The 19,320-nt window shown below is 38.6% G+C and overlaps 1 protein-coding gene and 1 long non-coding RNA gene across 5 annotated transcripts in view; one reads left to right on the forward strand and one right to left on the reverse strand.

The window, feature by feature from the left end:
- The window catches only part of SLIT2 (slit guidance ligand 2), a 384,281-nt gene that overhangs the window by 180,963 nt on the left and 183,998 nt on the right, over positions 1 to 19,320 (forward strand). The gene's annotated exons all lie outside the window — the stretch shown is intronic.
- On the reverse strand, positions 10,184 to 15,399 carry LOC146400336 (uncharacterized). The gene is made up of 3 exons (XR_014812214.1): positions 15,188 to 15,399; positions 12,903 to 14,978; positions 10,184 to 12,026 (listed from the first exon to the last, which is right to left on the reverse strand). It is a non-coding gene; the product is annotated as an uncharacterized LOC146400336 (long non-coding RNA).

The following is a 19,320-nucleotide window of genomic DNA, read 5'->3' on the forward strand; positions in this document are numbered from 1 at the left end:
TGTTGAAAGTTGTAATGCAGGGCCTCATTTTTAATCAGCCAAATTCATTCTCAACATTTCAAGTTAAGTTTTTTGGGGGTGGCAGGGCAAGTTTGAAGGAGAGACAGTATTGAATAAGATATGGGAAAATCACCAAATGGTTCAAGTTAACTGTGTGAACTTTTAGATATTTTGCTTAGCTGGATTCCTTGTGTTAGATAACTCCCTTCGTGACAATGCTGGCTCCTCACACTGTTCTTTTTTTTTTTTTTTTTTACTTTCAGTGGGAGGGATAGAGTTTTCTTTTTTTTTCCTTTTTTTTTATTACTCAAATGAATTTATCACGTCTGTAGTTGTATAATGATCATAACAATCTGATTTCACAGGATTTCTATCCCACAGCCCAAGCACATCCCCCCACTCCCCAAACTGTCTCCCCCGGAGACCATAAGTTTTTCAATGTCTGTGAGTCAGCATCTGTTCTGCAAAGAAGTTCCGTCTGTCCTTTTTTCAGATTCCACATGTCAGTGAAAGCATTTGATGTTGGTGTCTCATTGTATGACTGACTTCACTTAGCATGATAGTTTCTAGGTCTATCCATGTTGCTAAAAATGCTGGTATTTCGTTCTTTTTGATGGCTGAGTAATATTCCATTGTGTATATGTACCACATCTTCTGGATCCATTCCTCTGTCGATGGACATTTAGGTTGTTTCCATGTCTTGGCTATTGTAAATAGTGCTGCAATGAACATTGGAGTACATGTGTTCTGATAAGTCTGAATTTCAAGAAGAAAGCAATGTTTGAGTAGCTTTTTAGAAAAGGAAAAAAAAAAAAAACAACTTTGTATCTGGAGATAGTTGTCATTTTTAAGGTGTGTATTTCAGAATTCCAAAAGAGTGTTACTGGGGAGTTAAGAAATGATGGTCAAGAAACCTGTGATAAAAGGCAGTTACTGTGAAACTTCTTGACTCACTGTTCTTCAATGGCTCTTTGCAGGTCGTGCCAGCACATTCTACCTGCATGGAGGTGATTCTGGCCTCTGCTGAGCTTTTATCTGGTAGCTTCTCATAAATCACAGATCATAAATACTCCACAGTGATGGAATAGAAGCCAATAAAGACATGAGGGCCATTTTTTTACCAGTATTATTTACCATTATCAACTCCTTACCGGACGGATGGTGTATCAGACTACATATTTTACTTTGTTTATTTGACTTCAAGCATCTTAAACTTCCAGGGCCTCAGTTTTCTCATCTGTAGAACAGGGTAAATAAAAGCTTTACTTCACAGAACGATTTTGAAGTATGCATGAACTAATCTAGGTCATAAATAGCTCCATAGCATAATCAATAAATAGCTTCATTCTCTTTCTTTTTTTTTTTTTTTTCCTTTTTAGGGCTGCACCTGTGGCCTGTGGAAGTTCTCAGGTTAGGAGTCAAATCAGAGCTGTAGCTGCTGACCTATGCCACAGCAGTGCCAGATCCAAGTTGCATCTGCGACCTACACCACAGCTCATGGCAATGCCTGATCCTTAATGCAATGATCGAGGCCAGGGATGGAACCCACATTCTCACGGATGCTAGTCAGCTTCTTTACCTGCTGAGTTACACTGGGGAGTCCCACTGCATTCTTGCTCTTGGTGTTTTTGTTGGTGTTTTTTATAAAGTGAATGCCTTGGTCACATTATATTTCTGTGCTCTGGAGTACTTGCAAATCTGAGTTCTTAGAGCCTAACCATATTAATATGTCTGTTTATTTCAGTAAACCTTAAGTAAAATTTCAAGGGCAGTGCAAAGAGTACTTACACCGTGAGCAAACATTGGACATCATAAATCTAAGAAGATTCTTTTTTCCTTTTCATCCTGAGTGGAACTTTTTGCATGAGATTTTTCGTTTCTCCTTTTCAGTGATTCTATACAGCAGAGTGGTTTATGGTACAGATTCTAGTGCCAGACTGCCTGTGTGTGGAGCCCAACTGTGCGTTTGCCAGCCATGTGTCCTTGGGCAAGTTACTGGAAGTCACTGTTCCTCAGTTTCTTGGTCTGGAAAATAAGGGATATAATAGAACATACCTCTAAGGGTTGTGGTAGCAAAAAGTAATTTGCTTAGTACAACACATGGTTAGTATTATAAGTAGGTTAACCATTGTTATTATTTTCTTCTTTTATCTTCTAAGAGTGGTTTATTTTATTGTTTCTCTTAAAAATTCTTTCTGGAACACAGTAAAAATCTATGTTGCTCATAAATGTATCCAGACATTTCAAAGTATTGCCTATCATACATTGTAACTATTATATAATGCTGTTATAAAATTCCCTGTAAGTGTGTGCAAGTCAGATTTTTAAATTTACATGACCAACAGACAGCAAGGTGAATAAGATTCCAGGCTAGAACAGCATTAGCATGAAGATTTCATTTAGCTCTAAGAAAGGGCAGGGATGACTAATCTCTGGGTAAAGACAAAACGGAAATAACAGCATTTTTCGAGGTTGAAGATAAAGTCAATCAAAGCAGAAAGCTGCTAAACAGGTGGCAATTTGGTGTTGAGTCACTATTTCAAAGAATCACCATTTGCCATTATGAAGAATGGCCGGATGCCAGGAGCAGCTTCTAGGTTACATGTTGAAAAATGAAAGCCGAGGGGATGTTTTAGATTGGGTTCCTCTGAAGCATGCTCTGACACGAAGATTTATGTGAAATAATTTGTAGGAGGTGTTTCTAAGAGGGGATGAGGATATGGGAACAGGAAGGATGACATGTCAAGCGAAGTTTAGCAGAGGATCACATTGGCTCAGTCCCAAAGATGAGCAAGTCCTGGGGACATCATAGGTCCAACTAAGACTTGTTCTAGCAGGGACTAGGGAGCAACAGCTCCAAGTCAGTCTCTGGTTAGAGGCCAGCTGTTAGAGATCAGGGGACCCCAGTTCACAGGCACTTCCTGTTCCCTTCTCACAGGCAAAATACATTCTGAAATGTATTTTGAAATGTATTTTGAAATACAGTCTGTTGGAAACAAGGCTGTTGGTTATGGAGAGTGAAAGCATATTGAAGGCTGGAATAAAGAAAAGTGATAAAAGAGTCCATGCAAGGAGACATGGCAGAGCACTAGTAGCTTCTGCTACAGAAGGGGTGGCAATTTATATCTAAGTTTGAGAAGAAAAGCTGGAAAGTACTAAGGAGTCCATTGCTACTGCATTGACCTTTTTAAAAACTGACTTTGGCAACTTTTGTGATGCTGTTTTTATTCCTAGTGCATTACGCGTTCTTCCAATTCTTAAAGTTCCATGGGTTTTTTTTAAGATTTTTATTTTTTCTATTATAGTTGACTTACAATGTTCTGTCAACTTCTGCTGTATGGCAAAGTCACCCAGTCATATGTATACATACACACATACATTCTTTTTCTGCCATTATGCTCCATCATGTTCCATCACAAGCAATTAGATATGTAGGTCTTTGTGCTCTAGAGCAGGATCTCGTTGCCTGTCCACTTCAAATGCAAGACTTTTCATCCACTAACCCCAGAGTCCCAAACTATCCCACTCCCCACGCTCCCCCCAGCAAACACAAGTCTGTCCTACATGTCCATGATCTTTCCTGTTTTGTAGATGGATCATTTGTGCCATATTTTAGACTGCACATGTAAGTGATATCCTATGGTGTCTGTCTTTCTCTTTCTGACTTAGTTCACTCAGTATGAGAGTCTCTAGTTCCATCCATGTTGCTGCAAATGGCATTATTTTTTCCTTTTTAATGGCTGAGTAGTATTCCATTGTACATATATGTACCACATCTTCCTAATCCATTCATCTGCCAATGGGCATTTAGGTTGTTTCCATGTCTTGGATATTGTGAATAGTGCTGCAGTGAAAATACAGATGCATGTATCTTTTTCAATGAAATTTTTTTCTGAATATATGCCCATGAGTGGGTTTGCTGGGTCATATGGTAGTTCTATATTTAGTTTTCTGAGGTATTTCCATACTATTTTCCACAGTGGTTGTACCAATTTCCATTCCCACCAACAGTGCAGGAGGGTTTTCCCTTTTCTCCACATCCTCTTCAGCATTTATTATTTGTTGACTTATTAATGATGGCCATTCTGACGGGTGTGAGGTGGTACCCCACTGTCGTTTTGATTTGCATTTCTCTAATAATTAGTGATGTTGAGCATTTTTTCATGTGCCTGCTGGCCATCTGTATGTAGATCTTATTTTTTACCAGTATTCCCTCTCCCAGAACATTTGGTGTCATTTATGTAACTCTGCAGGTTGCAGAAAAATTTTGTTTTCCCAGGAGGTTTAAATCTACTAGAGAAATCTGTATATTTTGATTGTTAATGATAATGAAAATGTTAACTAAGAGTGTTTAGCATAGACTCTGATAGTCCAACCCCCTTAGGGCAATTGACAAAAGCCATGATTCTGCTAGAAACCAATCACTCAGTAGTAATGTCAACACTTAGGTTTAACAGTAACTTTTCTCAACCAACCAAAAGAGAGGGTAAGGTGTATTTTCCACAAACCTTGCTATAGCTGCCTTTTTAACTGGTTCTTTTCTTAAATCTGTCTTTCTTAAAATTTATGATTTTCGTAGTTTCCTTCAGTCTCTCTCCCCCCAAATTTATATATTGAAACCCTAACCCCCAAGGTGACAAATTAGGAGATGGGGCCTTGAGAGTGATCAGGTTTAGGTGAGGTCGTAAGGGTGGGATTAGAAGACACACAGGAAAGCTGGCTTTCCCACTCTAGCATATGAAGACATAGGGGGAAGATGGTCACCTGCAGGTCAGAAATAGAGCTTCACTGGAAGCCAACCATGTTGGCACCTTGATCTTGGACTTCTCATCTCTAGAAATGTGAGGAGAAATGTTTTTGTTGTTTAAGCCCCTCAGTCTATGGCATTGTATTATGGCAGTCCAAGTAGGCTAGGACAGTTTCCTTGCTCTTCTGGAACGAGTTCCTGGGACTAGAAGAAACTGAAAGTGAAACATCACCAGTGCTTAATCAAGATATTAAAATGGAAGCAGCATTCAGTTCCCTCCACTTGATGAAGAATCTGATGAATACCATTGTACTGAAATATTCATCTGACTTTTGCCTTTTCCACGAAGTCAGGCACAACTTTCAAACAAAGTATGTTTTGAAAGTGACTATGGACTTATCTTCACAGGCAGCTCTCAATTCCCAGTCTTGCTGTTGGAACATATTGGAGTAACATTTAAAAATATAAACATTGTATTTTTCTCCTTCAGTGAAGAGAGCTGATTCATGATGAGTTCCTCTGTCCTTCTCCTCACCATATGTCCTCTCCTTGGTGTTGGTTTCCTGTTGACATTAAAAGGAGCAACATGTATTAAGGAGTTAGGATGAAAGCTTTAGAGTTAACGATGAATTTTTTTGAAAGCATGGGTCAGATTTTCTCACACAGCCATTTAAAATCCCTTGGGAACCATTGCATTCATATTTTGTAGACGGTTATTGTGTTGGAAGCATCAATATTCCCTTTTCCTCAAAAGGCTAAGAAAAGAATCGTAAATAGATTTATTTCTGCAATGTAATGAGAGGAGGGGGATCCTGTGAGAAGCTGATAAGAGTCTTATGATTCAATAACACACAGCCTATCAAATCCAGCTAGGATGTCAAGAGGCTCTAAGCATTTTCTAATTCCTGATGGAATGTTTCCCTTGCAGTCCTCCTTCCTTGTTCTCCATTTGACAGCGTTTATGCACGCCCATGCGGGATGATTTGGCACATCTGTGCTTTGGTTTTATGTTCATTTTTGTTAGATTATTCAGCCTGCATTTATCAGAGATCTACAGGAATTGTTTCAGAGTGGTACTAATGGATCCATGGATGGGATACCATCACCGTGTGTTTCTGCCACCCCTGTGCTTTGTCATGAGGAAATACTCAGATTTCAAAGTTCATTTCTTGGCTCGTTTTTTATCTTCCTTATTCCACTTCTTACCTTGTAATACATTTTGAATTGTCATTTCTAATGAGAGGGTCTAAATTTATGTATCAGTATGTCTGTATCACACAAAGATCTCACAAATGGGATGCTTTTTTCCATTGGGAATTACAGATAACCAAGTGTAAGAAACTTCAAAAAACTTTCTAGTTTCTCCACCTTTCAGTCAGAACATCAGCATGAGATCAGAGGTTAGTCTAGGTGTGTGTTAACATGGTTTGGATATTTAGCATAGCATTTCGTCTTTGCCTATTTTGGGGAAAAATACATGTTAAAGGGAAAATTAGCAGAGGAACTTCTTATCAGTGATGTGTTTTTACTCTGCTACATACATGAGAATATTAGTTTTTTATTGAAGTATAATTGATTTACAATATTGTGTTACTTTATTGTATACAGCAAAATGATTGTTATACATATATATGTGTGTATATATATACATATATTCTATTTAATATTCTTTTTTATTATAGATTATTACAGAATATTAAATACAGTTCCCTTTGCTGTACAATAGGACCTTGCTTATTGATTTTACATATAGTAGTTTCTATTGCTAATCCCAAACTTCTAATTTATCCCTCCCCCCTTTCCCCTTTCATAACTGTAAGTTTGTTTTCTGTGTCTATGTTTTGTTTCATAAATTCATTTGTATCATATGTTAGATTCCAGATATAAGTGATATCATGATATTTGCCTTTCTATGTCTGACTTCACTTAGTATGATAATCTTTAGGTCCATCCATGTTGCTTGAAATGGCATCATTTCTTTCTTTTTCATGGCTGAGTAATACTCTGCTGAGCATGAGAGTGTGTGTGTGTGTGTGTATCACATTCTTCATCCATTCATTTGTCAATGGAAATTTAGATCACTTCTATATCTTGGCTATTGTAAATAGTCTGCTATGGACATTGGGGTGCATGTATCTTTTTGAATTAGAGTTTTCTCTGGGTATATGCCCAGGAGTGGGATTGCTGAGTTATACAGAAGATCTATTTTTAGTTTTTTAAGGAACTTTCATACATTTTCCATAGTGGCTCTACCCATATACAGTCTCACCCACAGTGTAGGAGGGTTCCCTTTTTGAGAATATTAGTTTTAACAGTGGGAAGTTCCCAATGTTTGAGCATTTCAATCTACGAAAACACTTCACAATTTCAAATAGTTTGATATAATGTATGATACCATTTTAAATGTAATTGTTGTGTATGCTCTCATCAGGCTATTTGAATTTTGATATATACCTTTTCTATATACAACACTCATCTTCAATGTTTTGGTTGCTGAAAGTCTCCAATTATAGGAGAATGCATAATTAAAGGTTCTGCAGACTATATGATAGAAATTTAGAAAGGAAGACTGCTGTTGACATGAGTCAATGAAAGCTCTATTTAGTGAATAACTCAAAGAATAATGTAAATATTGATGAGATTTTTGCATCTAACATTAGAAATCATCGGTCCTACCTATTGATTTTTGAGTATTGTTCTTGTTGCTAAAGGAATGTTGAAGATTCCTCTATTTTATTTAGTTTCTTCTCTGTAGAGGTGTAAAAGCATTTGTTTCAATGCAAATAGTATGCATAAAAATCACTATTTTTCTGTGTTTAGTTCTTTATGCCTTCATTCTTATTGTGTTTCAGGCACTACTCCGTCTAAGCACTTAGGGTCCTTGGCACAAGTAGATCACACAGGGTGCCTACTCCCAGGAGACTTACATTCTAATGTAAACAGCCAAATGTATGCATCAGATGGTTTCAGTGTCACGAAAGGTGGTGACATGAAGTGGGTAGAAGAGGCTTTTTCAGATGGACCAGCCTGGGCAGGCCTCTCTACGGAGGAGACAGTGACCTGCATGAGACAAAGCTCAACTGCTGCAGAAGTGACTTTACCTCTAAGGGATCTCAGCCAGGCACAAGACGGGATGTGGGGGAAACAGAAGGAAAGCCAGTGTCTGTGAAACAAAAGAGTGAGAAATGAGGTTGGAGTAGGAAGTTGCAATGAAGTAGGTATACAGAATAGTCAAAATCTTTCTGACTTTGTTGTTGTTGTTCATTTGGATCTGGTAACTCCAGCAATTCTACTTCAAATTATCTGGAGGGCTATAAATAATGTTTATATAATCTACCCCCATGGCTTTTCCTTTCCCCTAAATTTCTTTATGCTTTCTAAGATACTGTTGTCTGAGAATAACAATAGACTCAACTATTGCTCAGCCATCTAGTCACCTCATGTTCCTTTTGTGTCTCCCCACCCCCTAGCCCAGGCCCCCATCATAGGAGTGACTCGCAATTTGCATATAAGACAACCAAATTTAAAAGTACATCTGACGTATATTCACCTGTAGACTCAACAGAACATATTGAAATTGGAGGGATCTTTATTTTGTTAAATTTCTCCAAAACCAACTTAATTGGGATAGAGGGAGGATATCTAAAAACCAGGAAAAAAGACTTGGGGCAATATACACATCCATAGCAAGCACAGCACGGGGCTCATTCTCTACATTTTTTGCAATACTCTTGAATAGGTGCCAAAGTGAAGAACCTAGAAAGTAGCTGTCTTACAATTCATTATTTTAGTGTGACTAGATCCAGAATTTGATAAATACAGTGTTTACTGTGTTTATACAGATTTGTCCTTTGGAATTTAAATTGTATTTCAAGGTAGAAAAAGAGAGCACTTTTCTGATAATAAATGGTTAATGGTAGAATTCTTGCTGACCCATGAGTCTGTATTTGCTTCTCCCTGGCTGCAGTTTCACAGAGGACTTCTCTCTTAAGCCTTCAGTACTGTGATTGGCATTTAATATACATAGTCAGCATTCATTTATGAATAAACAAATAAAATAGGGAAGATAGACCTATTATGTATAAACCTAATACAGAATAAATGTTTAGTTATCATGCTAGATGTTAAAATTATTTTCATGAGTAAGGCAAGTTGTAAGCTTGATATTTATTTATATCGCTAACAAATAATGATTATGAGTTCATTTAAAGATTTGAGTTTTAACTATGGCTTCCTATTACATGTCTTTTCTGAAAGGAATGTAATCTTGGCTCATGGGTTGTTTTGTTTTACCTCTCGTATGGTTAAAGGATCTGTCTCTTTATTGGCGATATCTGTCTTTCTCTTTATGGGTTAACTTTATCAGACAAAGGTAATATTTTTGCATTGCTTCATGGAATTGATAAATTAAATAAATAAATGAAGCGATTTGCTTAATGTCAGGTTACCATAGCTCACATAGAAGTAAGATGCCTGGGACTAATGTTTTTATTAGCACTTTTTCCATTGACTACTGACGTTTTCCAGAAATGTTAAATTGAATCAAGTAAGTACAAACTAGCCATAAAACATTTTTATCTGCTTATCAATTTCAGGGCACCTTAACTTCATGAAAATGACAAAGGCTCATTGTTCTCTGACAGTTCTTGTTTTGAATTAGATTACTTCTCCATTATGATATCTATGGAATTCCAGAATAAAAGTCTAGTAGAGAAAAATATTGAAAAATAATGACAAAGTAAGTCATGAAGTTAAAAAGATTCAAAAGGCCCATGAAATTTGTCATAGCTTTAAAAATACCAACCACACACACTATAGCCATCTTCTGTAATAAAAATTTCAGGAGTTCCCGTCGTGGCGCAGTGGTTAACGAATCCGACTAGGAACCATGAGGTTGTGGGTTTGGTCCCTGCACTTGCTCAGTAGGTTGACAACCCAGCGTTGCCGTGGGCTGTGGTGTAGGTTGCAGGAGCGGCCCAAGAAATAGCAAAAAGACCAAAAAAAAAAAAAAAAATTCACATGTATGAGTTTTTTCAAATATTATAGTGTCCATTTTTTTCACAAACAAGACTTAAAATAGTTAACTATTATCCACATGTACATTATCTTATAAACTGATATTTTAAAATCATCAATGGCATGCTTCATTCTACTTGAAGGTCTGTTCATTTTATTATTTCAGATTCATAGTGGATTTCAGTCTTTCAAATATCCAAATAATTTAAATAACAATGTTAAGTATTTTAGGACAGTTTACTCTTTACAATTTCATGTCATATTATTAGCTACATTTATTAAAATACTTAAGATTAAGAATAAAAATTCAGTAATCCAATATGATTCTATAGAACTCAGTTTTCTAGTTGCCATGGTTTTAATGCAGTATTTGTCACTAAGAAGCATTTAAAGTTAATGTCCACGTCCCCTTTCTGGGGATTTTTTTTTTTTTTAAATAAATAGTCATAGAAACATTGGTTAGGCTTCTGTGAGATGCCTTCCACTTTCAGAGATTTATCAGGTGGTCACTGTCCTTTGTTTCCCATCTCCAGATATTCCTTAACCCCTAATTTCATATCCATCAATCCTCATTTGCTGCAGTTCCATAGTAACTCAAATTTTAAAGTACCAGCAAGTGAGACTGCTAACATGAATTCTGTAAGTTCAAATAAGTTAGGTCTATGTATTTCCCCTTGTTGGCATACTTCTTTATTCTTGCTGAGTACTTTAAGTTGATCAATAAAGTGTGATTTGACTGAGGAAAACCTTTGTCCATTTCCCAAGAAATTGTGTTTGCTTATTTTCCCCGAATTGCCTGTGTATTTTAAACACTGTTTGAAGTTCATTGTAAGTGTTCCATGAAGTTTTGTTTTAGCTCCAGTTATTTCTAGGTTGTTTTTGACCTTCAGACTTTATGGACTTGGGAAAATTTTATGTTTTTAATAGATGGCTTTTCTTTTTATAGAAAAGGATTTTTTATTTTGTCACAAAGTTTGATGCTTCCTTCAATTTATTGTATTTTTGAAGGCTTTTTTGTTATTGCTTTGAGGTTTCTTTAATGTCATTTTTAAGAACCTATGGCTTATTTTTTTTCCCTGAACTTTCAGTACATTTTTTGTTTTCGTTTTGTTTTTAATAAATGTGGTGCAAGCTTCTGATGGCTTTTATTTATATAAATGAAATAGTCTCAGGAGGAAAAAAAAAAGTCTATGGATGTGTGTGTGGGGGGGCATCTATTGTAGAGAGTACACTCCCATTTAAAAACTTAGCATAGTGGTTAGCTACGATCAAAATTTATCAGAAGTTGTTTTGTTTTCTAAATGTATATTTCCTAATTCTTCCTGCACATAAATCAATTTGACAGAAGAAGAAAAAAAAAAAAAAAGCCATCCTCCACCAATAGAGATTCCTTTAGTAAGTTCAATTTTAAGGTCCTAGGAAATGCTTCAAGTCTTATTAAAAAAATCAGAAAAGATAATGTTTTATATGGATACTTTATGTTGGAAAGTACCTGTTTAGCAGAAAGCTTTAGGTAGAAGATGAAGGAAACTCAAGTTTGGGTTAATTTCCAGCTGCACTAAACGACTTGCATTCCCCAGCTGCCTGCCACACTTTTTCATACGTGGCTTCCTTTGCCTGCCAGTCCCTCAGATCCCAGGCTTGTTCACAACTACGTGTTTTTCAGGACTCTTTGGTTAACATCCTTGGCCCCTGAACTGGGTTTTGATATCCCCTTGGGTGCTTCTCTAGGAACTTGTGTTTTTCTCTCTCACACGAATGTGGGAATGAGTGTTCTTGGGTAATGCTCCTTTCTAGACTGTCAGCTTCTTCGGGGCACAGATACAGCCTGCTTGCCCTTGCATTCTCAGTGCCTGATGTGGTAACCAACCGTGCCAGCTGCCAGTGGCTCAACCAACACCTGTGTTAGGTGAAGCAGTTCTGGCCTCCAAATGCAGAGGTGTAGGAGGAAAGGACTTCGCCAGGACTGCTGACAGATGAGAATAGCATTGACTAAAACGTTCACTGTGTAGGAAGCTGGATGGAAGGGGAGGATGTGTAGAATGCTCTATAGGACCACAAAGTGGAGCTAGAAAAAGAAGGAACATGGCGACTGGGAATCCACTTCTTTAGAGAATAAGGAGTTTAGCATAAAGGAAGATGGTAAAAAGAAAAAAAATAGTTTTCTAAAAATCATATTTCATTTGATTTGGCTATGGGTTATCTGATCAGAGATAACTTGGAGAAAATTCACTGTGTAATGTTATATTAATGGGAAAAGACACTGGAGTTTGACAGGTAGGGTTATTTGTATGCTGGTGATAACTAAAACTGTAAGGAACATGTAATTATTGTAGCTTCAATTTTCAGAAATTTGTTGAAGAAGAAAGAAAAAGAGAGCCTTAAGCCTTTAACTTAAGAAAGAAGAGCTGGAGCTTAGAAAGCAGGAAACGAGACTTGGCTGAAATTGACTTAGATAGATAGATAGATAGATAGATAGATAGATAGATAGATAGATAGATAGATAAATAGAGATAGATAGATATAGATAGATAGATAGATAGATAGATAGATAGATAGATAGATAGATAGATAGATATAAAATGATAAATAATGCATAGCAGGGACCAGGTTTACATTACTTCATTTAAACCTTAGCCCAGTCATCTGGAAAGATTTCATTATTATTTCTGAAGGAGTCAATACTGACTGAGAGGTGGGTAACTTGCCCAGGGTCCCCAACCAGTATGTTTTTAGTGTTGGAGATGGAACCCATTTAGAAGGTCTTACTTTTCACCCTCTAGTCTAAGTTTTAACCAGACTCTATGCAATAGTTGTTAAGATAGCTGTCCAGGGTTTAAGAATTATGTTTCTTTTATCACATTTGATCCTTGGAAAGTCTAAAATAAACAGGGAATGTGTTACCATCTTTAAGTAATAGGCAAAGAAACTGGCTCAAAGAGAAACAGACATGTGCCCGGCTGTGTATAGCCTGTGAATAGTAGTGATCCAGCCTAAACCCATAGCTTTTAGTTCTAATAACATCTCCGTTTCCACCAAACTATGCTTCCATTAGGAAAAGGCTTCAAGTCTAGATTTTTATCATAGTACAGGAATGTATGGTGCCCACGCAGGTACACGTACTTCGGCTAGACCCTACTGGATACCATCTCACCAACACCAAAGGTCATAGGAAAGGTTGTATTCTTACAGAGTGGGTCTGTACATCTAGAGAAGCAAAAGGTATTTTGTGCACATTTCATCATGGCGGATTCTAAAAGCTGAAAGCAGATGGCTGCATTTTTAAAACTTCTCTGCATAAGGTACTTGTGAGTATGGCATTTGTGTCCTAAGTTAGTTAAGAACAGCTGCAGGCCAGAGTTCTTGTAGGAACTGCTGGTGTGTTTCAGTACTGACGGTGTCTTTGAACAAGCGAAGGAAAGCTACATGGGGGAAAAGCTATGAGTTTGCATTCTTCTTTTTAAGTGAAGCCTTGCAGCAATGTCAGAGTAACAACAGTCTCTCAAAATTTACCAGTAGTGATTAGATGTGATCAGCAAATTATTATTGCTTTTTCTCTCCAATTCTTTCCCACCCCCAACCACATGTAGAATGTTATCTAAAATCACTTCCCCCAAGCATACATTTCTCTACCATTTTTAAGACGTCTGACTTCAATTACTAACATGAAGGAGTTAAAGAAGCTGCGGTGGGAGGAAGGAAGAAAACCCATTTTGAAGCCATTCCATGATGCATACTGTGCTAATTGCCTTCACGCTCAAATCCACACCACAGCCCTGCAAAGTCAGGATTTTTATATCCACTTATACGGTAAAAAAAAAAAAAAAGCAACGCTAGAAAAATGGAATAACTTATGCAGAATCTCCCAAGGAGTAAGGGAGGGAGGTTGAAATTCATGTTCGACTCTTTAGGCCACGCTTCTTATCTCTGTACCAAAAGACTCTTACATTCAAATTCAGTGTTAGTACATATGTGTAAAGTTCTATAATGAAATGAATGTGATGGTGGTCAGAAGTAAATAATGTCTTGTGAAATACACACATGCACACACACAGAGGATCATACAGAAACACACAGAAAAAATTAAAGCAAGTGCCTAAATACCTGCCATTCAAGGCAGAGACAGAACCTTGTCACATACCACACATATCCCCTCACGTCTTTTCCTCTCGCACCTGCTTCTCGCCCACTTAGAGAAAATACCTTCCTAATTCATGGTAATCACTGCCTGGCTTTTCTTTTCCTTGAAAAGTGTTCTGAAGGTTGTTGTTGTTGTTGTTGTTGTTGTTGTTGTTGTTGTTGCCTAATTAAGGAAACACAGTTGCATCCAGGTTATTAGCACTGATACTCAGTAGGAAGGTAGGCAGAAATAAGCTTCTGATACTTTGCTGTTCTCACGTTGAAGATCACCAGTCTTGAAATTTGGGCTCAGGTGGCCATTTCTCAGGCTTCGAGTGCCCCTAAGTGGCCAAAACAGAAAATACAGCATTTGACATCTGGGACTATCCTTCCTGCCAACAGCTAGACTTTCCTTTGGGTTCCTGGCCTCGCTCCTCCTGCCTTCTGCATCCTCCCTCGTTTTTTTTGTTTTTTTTTTTTTTGTTTTTTTTTTGTTTTTTTTTTTTCGGTTACGCAAGTGTTCCGCCTACTTGAATATGACTCTGCCCACAGAAGGGCATTTGTGCCGTGTTGCAATTAAGTGAGAAATCACCAACGGCTGAAATGACTGTCTGTCCTTTCTCCCCACTCAGGACTCCGCATCACTGCAGTCGTATCAGTTTGGAACTAGGTGGGGGCCGTGATCCTGGACCTGCTGGTCCACAGATATGCCTTGCTTTTCCTTCCCGTTCACAGAGTTTGTGTCTTACAAACAAGTCCCTTCGCTGCGGTTTTGTTCTGAGCTGCCGGGTCCTTGAATGGCATGGATGCACTTTGGATTTTTTCTCTCTTTTGAAGGTACTTCATGGAGGGCAGGCAGCCTCTAGAACACATGAGGTTTGTGGACCTTTACTGGGCATGGGGAGGTACTTCTAATAGAGGAAAGATGGTAACTTAAGAATGTTTTTAAGACTTATCCTTGCTGGGAGTTTATTTGTTCCTCTGCTTCCTAATCAAAGCAGACATTCTTTTTTTCATGTGTTTCCATGAAGTCCCAGAGGCAACCCTACTTTTTCTAAATCTTGAAAGAATGGACCTTAATTTAAATGATTAGCCTCTATTCTGAAAGACACAGTCTTCCCCAGTGGAAAATTAGGTTTATTCACATATTCAGCAAATATTTTTGGAAGGACCTATTAGGTGCCCAAATTATCAGCACCAGTAAGGTGAAAAGATTCCTATTTTCATGACCCATTTTCTAGAGCAGAGAATTAGAGGTGATGATTAAGTTAAGTGAATAAGTTTAAAAAATAAATGAGATGAGACCTCCCGTCGTGGCACAGCAGAAATGAATCCTACTAGTATCCATGAGAATGCGGGTTCGAGCCCTGGCCTTGCGCAGTGGGTCAGTGATCTGATGTTGCTGTGAGCTTCAGTGTAGATCCCAGATGCGGCTCAGATCCCCGTTGCTGGGTCTGTGGTATAGGCTGGCAGCCGTGGTTCAGATTTGACCCCTAGCCTGGGAACTTCCATATGCCAGGCTGGGAACTTCCACATGCCAGGTGTGGCCCTAAAAGCAAAATGAATAAATAAATAAATAAAATGATTTCAGAAGATAATAAGAATTATGCAGAAAATAAAAAGGTTCTTTGGAGAATGCTTGGAAGAGGGAAGAACTGTTTCAGATGAAAGAGTCAGGGAAAGCTTCTCTGAGAAACAAGACCTTTGAGTTTAGGGGTCAGTGCAAGAGGGAATCAAGAACCAGATAGCATTTGAGACAGAGACCAGAAAATACAGAAACCTAGCAGCATAGACATAGATCTGAGAAACAGAAAGATGGTTAGTGGAAGAAGAGAGTAGTCCGAACGAAGTTGGCCGGTGATGAGGGTTCAGGCCCAGCCCCTTCGCACCGTGTGTGGATTTGTTCTGTAAATATCAGCCATTGCTGAAAATGGTGATAACAAGGTACATTTATTTGCATGTAGCTTTTTTAAAAAAGAAAAGCTAAAATCAAATTACCAGGAGGTTTATGAGTTTTTAAAATTGCATCGGTTGTAGAAGGTTGCTTATATCATAATGAACTGGAAAGAAACCAATTGAGAAAGTCCAGCAGAAGAATTATTGTTTTCAGATTAGTTTACAATTTCTCAAAGTTCTTGTTTTTCCCTTGTTTCTTCCATGTGTTCTTTATGGACACCGACTCAATTTCTGAGATTTAGATAGTATTACAAGCTAACCTACTGCCAAGTCACACGCCCATTGTGTTTGGTTCCAGCGTAACTCTTGCCACGATGCCCTTGACTTTCTGGGGGGGGAATGTTGTGGGCAGCTGCTCTTACCCTCACTCTTGTATTTATGCACAAATGGTTTTGAGGCCATTAGGCACCATCTCATTGTGTGACTCTCAGGTAGATGTGTCCCCTGCTGCAGGATCAAGGAAAATAAATGTGTTTTTCCTGGAGAGCTGGAATGCTTTTAATCACAATGACGGGGTGTCTTTTCCTCTTTCCTAGGAACACAGAACTAAGTCCACCTCTTATTTGGGACAAGGGTTTCCATGAATAACACCTCTTAACGTACACTTCACCACAAGGTACTTATCTATTTCTGCATCCTCTTGTATCAAATACATTTCTGAAAACTGCCTGGAATCCTTTCTGCATCAGATAACAGAATATATATATATATTAAAACTTGCTCACCTCACTCTTGTAACTAACCCTCCCCTGACCCCCCAGCCACTCCCAGGCCTGAGTTCTCATTATTTTCAAACTGCTGCTCACAGGTACTTGGCACTTTGATTAACTCCTTTAACTTCCCCAGAGCAGCAGGCCTGGATAGGCGTGTGTACCCTTCCTTTTCATCAGCACCTGCACCTCCTTCTCTGTTCACTGACATCCGTTTGGACCCACCGTGGACGCACACATCCACCTGCACTAATTCTTTTCCTTATGCCAAGAGACTGACCAGGAGAAACCCACCTTCTGCATCTTAACAGACTCTATTGGCTACAAAGATGGCAATACAGTGAATATAGTCAGTTCGTGCCGGAAATTTGTTAGGTTGACAGTCTTGTATCCTTGCCTGAGGAGTCTGCACTTGTCGCTTGATTGTAATATTTTTCTCAGACCCCAGAAAGATAGTAAAGCGGGGACTGTCCCTTACCACATACTGCAGTGTCTTCAAGATCATTCCCAAAGCCCTCCTTGCCTGTGCTACCAAGAAAAAAAGAATGCACGGGGAGACGCACTATTTCATTATTGTACAAACATTGACTTTATATGCCGAGGACATTGATATTCTTTGTAGGCAAGGAAGAGGGGCCTAGGAAGGCTGGGTCCTCAGAGGGAGCATCGTGCCTCTATGTTTAAAGCCAATCTTTGGGGTTTTTTCCTAAGACAGAGCAGCCGACCCAGAGCAGCCTGCCTGGCAAAAGCAGAGCGGGAAGGGCAGAACACATCTTTTCTGGAAGTCAGATACGTTTCATGCTCTTTAACATTGCCTCTGACTGCAGGCCTTTCACCGCCGTCTGGCTCCTTCCCCAGCGGGAACAAAAAAGGAAAAGTGATTAAAGTTCTTTCAGTAATAGACAGCAGGAGGCCACGGTCTTGGCGTCTTCTACAGAGGCAGAGAGAGTCCTTTAACAAGACTTGTGAGCGGCCTTTGAAGAAAAGAAGTTAAGACTCACAGGGCTGGTAGAGGTCTGTCGTAACATTTGTTCATTTCCTCCTCTTCCTATGGCTGCTTTGACTTCCTGGAATAGCGTCACCCTCTTCATTAAAACGTTCCAGATAAAAGAAGGGAAGTGAAGTCGAGCTCCTGGCTGGGGCCAGGGTTCACGGTGCTCTACTGTGTGAGTAGGAGTGTTCAGAACTTGACTTTTACAAGGCAAGCAAAGAGATCGAGGTGATTACTAAATCCTGTGTGTGTGTGTGTGTGTGTGTGTGTGTGTGTGCGCATGTAAATGACAGAGAGATTACAAATGAATGAATGAATGAGTGCAAGAGAGGGTTGTTTGTTTGTTTTCTATGCTTAAGTGGCCCGGCATTTTTGGATGGCCAGAATTGTCTTTGCCTCGATCCAGTGAACTGGCCAGAATCCCCTTCTCCAGGACCAAACCTCTGGACCTTTCTCTCTTTTTCAAAACAAAGGGAGCAAAAAAAAAGAAAACAGGTTTGCAATCAGTATTCAGACATTCTTATAACTAATAGGATTAGGGGCGTTACAAAGGGATTTGAACAAGATAATGAGTTTACTGCTTAGTCGACAGTGGAGCAAGCAAAATCCTTCTGAGAAAAGGCAGACGAAATAGGTCAGAAAATGTGTGGGAAATGAGGTAAGACCTCTCAACGAGGATCCCGATGGGCTTGAATATTATGAAAGGACTCCAGGGCCTTCATTCACTGCCCCAGACTGCTGGCCTTTTTCACCCCCTCAGCTTGGCCACCAGAGGTGTGAAGAAAAGTGACTTAGTGTTAGAGTTAACGGGTGTTGTTCCTGGACCCAGAGTATTCCGTTCTAAGTGCATAATTGCTGCCTTCAAAGGATTTCTCACAACGTGATACAAAGGGAATGTTTGGAACATCTGAAGAGCTCTTATCAGGCATTTTACAAGCTGGAAAAAAGTATACAATTAGGAAACATTTTTTTTAAATCCTTATGTTCTTGAATAGATTCATTACTTTAACTGCAAAAAAAAAAAATCTTGTAAACAGAAATTTGAGAGACATGTTCGATGCCTAATTAAGTACCTGTGCCCTAATATCAACAGTTTTTGCTATGGTAAAATATTAAGGACCACTTAATTTTTTTTGATTACAAAAAGTAAATGTTTAACTTTTTAAACCATAATACCTTCTCTCATCTCTGCCCAACTTCATAGAAACCTGTTATCAACTCTATGAATTAAAGAATACTTCCAAAATAGTAGGGAGAAAATATGTCTTCAGATTATCTGTGTATGTGCATACCATTTACTTTATTTTAAGTTTCTGAATCTTGGTGCCACATCAAAACCATCAGTAGTTGTTAGAAAGCCTTTTTGTCTGGCTTTGGTACAGCCCTGACTTAAGACATGCAGAGGAAACAACAGGCGTTTCTGCCTAATGAACCGTCCAGTGGACCCACAGAAGTGGAACTTTCAACATCTATCTAGAGGTGGAGGAAGGCTAATTAACAAAGAACATGCTGGACAAGAAGAGCAATGAAACCCTCCTAATGACACATTGTTGAAATGTGACATAATAATGAAGTAAGCCCAAACATGGTTTTTTATATCCCCAGAGACTGGTTTGTTTATATTCCTTTCTCCTGTTTAGACAAAATACACTATATATTCTTTTCATGTCACAATAAAACTGGCATGTGATTTCCCCCCACCCCTACCTCAGTAAATGAAGCTGGTTTTTTGCCATTGGATCTTCGGTTTGGGTTCCGTTTTAGGACGATGTGCGAAATGA

The sequence above is a fragment of the Sus scrofa genome, chromosome 8 (assembly GCF_054392235.1).
Source record: "Sus scrofa isolate SSC_HxYL_T2T_F1_AM1 chromosome 8, Sscrofa_HxYL_maternal_Yorkshire_Landrace_v2.0, whole genome shotgun sequence".
Lineage (NCBI taxonomy): Eukaryota > Metazoa > Chordata > Mammalia > Artiodactyla > Suidae > Sus > Sus scrofa.